We start from the raw sequence: 4,915 nt of genomic DNA on the forward strand, positions 1-4,915 counted from the left end.
GTTTAAAGCAGACGGCAGCCCGCGCCTCGGCAAGCTGCGCAAGTGCTACAAGTCCAGGACGCCGGAGAACCTGGAGGTGCCCTTCACGTCGAGCGAAAGTGGATTCGACACCGAACCCGAGTCATTGTCGACCTGCGACAACGAAGAAATTAACAGGTAAAACTAAGATTTTTACCTAAACTAACACTTTTTGTTCAATTCCGTGTCCTATCGCCATTTTTCTAATCCATCTTAACGTTATTTGTTCTTTCAATTCCTAAATATCAGGTACAGATAGGATATACAACTAAGATTTTCACTTTAAATGACCATAACACTGTGTGATTATTACGCAGACTTGTCAGGGGTCTAAAACATTAACAAATAATAAGGGTATCTCCAACGAGTCAGGGATGATTTAACTTCGACAGACGACATCCTAAAAATGACTGAATATACAACTATAAATTAACATGACATACAACAACTGTCACTGGTCATGTATCCTCTCGTTAAGGCGGATTCTGCTGACTCGTGTACTTGGCAAGTACGCCAATATTTGCGTACTTGGCAAGTATACTATATTTGTAAACAACATTTTTTTGCAACACGCTTAGCGCTCACGCGGCGCGCCTGGTGACAAAAAATTGCACAAGGAAATCACTGACACCACATGGCAAGTATATCCCAATAACAAATGTTTGTACAAGTACACGAGTCGTCAGAGTCCGCGTTTAGACCGAGACTATTATTTTTTCGATCGTACTGTATATTTTAAGGCTGATTCTGACTACTCGTGTACTTGGCAAGTACGCCACTATTTGCGTACTTGGCAAGTGGCAAGTATACTATCTTTGTAAAGATCATTTTTTTGCAACAAGCTTGGCGCTCACGCCTCGCGGCGAGTGACAAATAATTGCACAAGTTAACCGCTCGCACGACATGGCAAGTATATCCCAATAACAAATGTTTGTACAAGTACACGAGTCGTCAGAGTCCGTTTTTATGTACAGGGTGTTTCTTAATGACCGGCTAATATTTAAGGAGGTGATTCTTGGACCTATTCTAATGTGCGTCCTAAACATTTTAAATTTTCACAGGGTGGTAAAATTTTCTATTTTTTTCAAAATATCTCTGATGTTATATTTGATACACGTTTTCCATGCATCAAAATGCTTATTTTTATATACAATTTTTTTTATTTCTTGATTTCCTTCAGTCGATGCCCAGGACATGATTTCCACAATTCACCGCATCAGATTTTCAGCGGTTTGACCCTGAAGCAAACTGACTTTCTTTTGAGCAAGTTTAAAAATACGGTTGGTTTAAATTTTTGAATAAGAAGACTAAGGAAGGAGCATATCAAAAATCTTAGGTCCACCGCGATGGGCCTCAAAATATGGCCGACTTAAATTCCGGTTTATCAGTGCCGTTCTAATTTTATTTAAAAAATGTAAAACTATGATGTAGAGGTAGGCGTGGGGTAGACTCAATAAATTTTTATTTATTTTACGTTGTGAATAAATGTTGGTAGTTATTAAAATTGTTATAAAAATAGATAAGTTATAATAATTATTTATAACAGCAGGTAAGTCAAATTGACGTATCTAAATTCTTTGACATCTAATTTTTAACAAGTAGTAAATAAAAGCAAAAAAATGCAAGAAAAAATATATAATTAGTTAATTTAAGTGAATTTCATAAATGATCGGTTTACTACACGTATGTATATTATATAGTCACTTACTAGCGAAAAGTTGTTCCATTATTTCACTCGATTTTTGTCGAGATTCTACCGCACTATACACGAACAACTATTTTAGACTCTTTTTCGATAAATCGCAATAATGTCACTGTTAATTTTAGTTCTGCCAGAATTTCCATCTAGATTTACTACCTTTATACAACTATCAGTAGTAGAATAAATAATAAATAACATAAAATAAGCTCCGTAAAGACTGACAAATCCACAAAATTTCAAATCAAATTCAAATGTGTCAAATGAATCGTCAAACAGAACTGTCAAGGATCCCCACCCTAGAGGCCTTTTTCCGCCCACCATGCATGAATAGATGGATAGCATTATGCTCCTTCCTTAGTCTTCTTATTCAAAGGTTTAAATTGTGGATAGTGACAATTTGGCGAATGATTTTTTTTAAATAGTTAATTGTGTGTTGTAATCAGTATAAATTGTGTGTATATAGTAAGAAAATAAATCCGTTAAGTATTTTATCGTGAGTTTAAATTAGTGGACCCACGGAATCCGTAACAATATTTATAATAAAATCAGAGTTATTATAAAAAAAAAATACAAAAAATTATCGTCTGTATCTCAGAAATTGAGATGTTTACGACATACATTCATATGAAGGTTTTTCTCTAACACCTGTATAAGATGATCGAAAAAAAACGGCGTCAGCAGTGGCTTTTGAAATGAAGATAGCTGTCATTTTATATGTAAAATTATATGGGGAATGTCATTGATCGTCATTTCTAAGCCAACTGGACGCTGCGCCGTTTTTTTTTTCGATCATACCGGTAAGAAAGTTAAAACGAACATTATAAGTAATTTTTAATAATTGATTTTTAATAATTTTATTGTATTGAATTTTTGCAGATTACAAGCTAAAAGTAGCATTTTGGAACAAGTTCTCATCCAGAACAACATTCCTGTACCCAGTTACGAGGTAAGTGCGAGTTTTACATTATAACTCGTGTGGAACGTTTCGAACTAACAACCATCTTCAGGCACAAATATCTGTCTGTCTATCGTCGTTAGGTGAAATGTCACTAATAGTTTTTTTCTCATACATTTCGAATGCCATTATGCTTGATTGATTTGTTGACAGGGAATTATGTTTGTAAGAAAATTAAATAGTTTGACTATTAAAATTTAGAATTTATTTAAAATTAAATTACCTTTTTTCTGTTTTGACATTAATAAGTTTAGCTTTTTTGAATTGTTTTCGGTCAAAGGTTTAATATTTTAGCTATAGTATGTAATATTTATTTATTTATTTTGTTGTTAGTTAGATGAACCTAGAGCATGCTGTATTTTTCACTTATTTATTTATGTTATTGCTGCATATTTAGGAGAAGCTGGGCATTATAGCATTGTCTTTCCATCTTTGCATTTGTTTTCTACTAATTTTATTTGTTTTTCACTAACTTTACCACTATATACTACACAGTATTAATATAATTTAGCGCGCGCAGATGCCTTGCTCTAGTGCTATCATTCCAAAGGCTTCTCCATATAATTAAACATACATATACACACATATGTATGGCTTTTTGTTTAATAAATGTTTTTTGCACTTTGTATTTTTGGTTTTATTTATTAGATGGAGAAGTTTTACTTACCTTTGATATACTAGAAACAAGGCTTGTCTGCTAAAGAGGAAAATGCATGTTTTTAAATAATGGTTTTAAAAAATAGTTCATATAATTACAAATTGAACAAAAAAAAATCGTTGATATCGGTTAAGAAATGCCTCTAATATAAAATAATTAAATATTGTTAATTTAAATGGCCGGGCAAACGTTCTCTACCGGGCCTTGCCGCTGTGACGTCACCCGCCGTTCTTCTGGTTGAATGGAGCCAGACGCGTGTTTATTTTACACAAACGCTGTTGAATCGGAGTCAAAATTTTAGTTATTTGTGTTAATTAATACATAATTAGTAATTAGTGATATTTATAAATAGTAATGGATGAGCGAAAACAGAAAAAAATGGTCCAAGGCCATGAGAAGAGATGAAAAGAAAAACGTTAAATTATCCTCAATTTTTACGATTTATTGTTGTGAAGATCATTTTGATGTCTTCTTCTTCTTATTCATTTTAAGATCTCGCGATCTGTTAATTTTTGATGGGTCCTCTGTAACAGTTCTTGGGAGGTGGACTGCCAGCTGTCCTTCCATCTCTTAGGTGGTCTTCCAGGTTCTCTTTTCCCTGTTGGTTTTCCTTCTAATGCAATTCGTGGCAGTCTTCTCTCATCCATTCTTCTCACGTGGGCGTACCAACCTCTTTTTCTTTGTCTGCCCCACCTTACTATGTCTTGCACCTCACATTGTTCCCTGATGTCGGTGTTCTTAATTCGGTCTCTTCTTGTTTTTCCCATTATTGTCCTGAGCGTTTGATTTTGATGTAAGTTCATATATTTATGTCTATTGTCTTACATAGGTATATGAAATTTGAATGTACAGGGTTATTGATTATATTTTGACACCCACATACAGCATTAACTGCAAGTTTAGAAGAAAACATTAAATAAAAAAGTTGCATGGTTTTTCATATACTCACTTTTAAAATTAATTCTAGTTATACAGGGTGTCTCAAAAAAGGTGGTGCAGAAAATTGTAGGTATTTTCCGCTTTTCAACTGTCAATATTTCGTAAACATTTGAAGATAGGTATAGGATATTATACACGAAATATATCTAGAATATCTAGAAATTTCCGAAGAATCTAAAAATATATAGGGTGTTTTACTTAAAAAAGTAACTTAATTTTGGCGTTTGCTTATGGGACTTTGTATAATATTTTCATTACTGATAAACAATTTGTTTCTTATAATTTCGTAAAAAAAACAATCTTTAAAAATAATAAGGGTAAGGAGGTGTCAATATATAAAAAAAAACTTTCTTTTTCACGCTATGCTCTGGAGTTATTTTTCCACGTACTAAACAAATATTTTTGTCTCTTTTCACTTATACATAACCTACAGCATTATCTCCATACGTCTCCCTACCTGATCTGAAAAATAAGTTTATAACATTAATATTTATAACTATATCAAAGTTCGTAACAGTAGGTACCTACTTATACTTAAATATGCCTCAGTTCTACAAAGAATAAATGTTACATACCTCTCTGTTTTTTTCCTCGTAATTCAGCACCAATAAATTGGGAATTTGTATTTATAAAAGCAGCCAAC

At 33.1% G+C, this 4,915-nt stretch overlaps 1 long non-coding RNA gene across 1 annotated transcript; it reads left to right on the forward strand.

Annotated features, from left to right (window-relative positions):
* Positions 1-9: 9 nt before the first annotated feature.
* On the forward strand, positions 10-2,673 carry LOC115874848. The gene is made up of 2 exons (XR_004048916.1): positions 10-156; positions 2,597-2,673. It is a non-coding gene; the product is annotated as an uncharacterized LOC115874848 (long non-coding RNA).
* The last annotated feature ends 2,242 nt before the right edge of the window (positions 2,674-4,915 follow it).

The sequence above is a fragment of the Sitophilus oryzae genome, unplaced genomic scaffold, assembly GCF_002938485.1.
Source record: "Sitophilus oryzae breed Bouriz unplaced genomic scaffold, Soryzae_2.0 scaffold_1298_pilon_pilon, whole genome shotgun sequence".
Lineage (NCBI taxonomy): Eukaryota > Metazoa > Arthropoda > Insecta > Coleoptera > Curculionidae > Sitophilus > Sitophilus oryzae.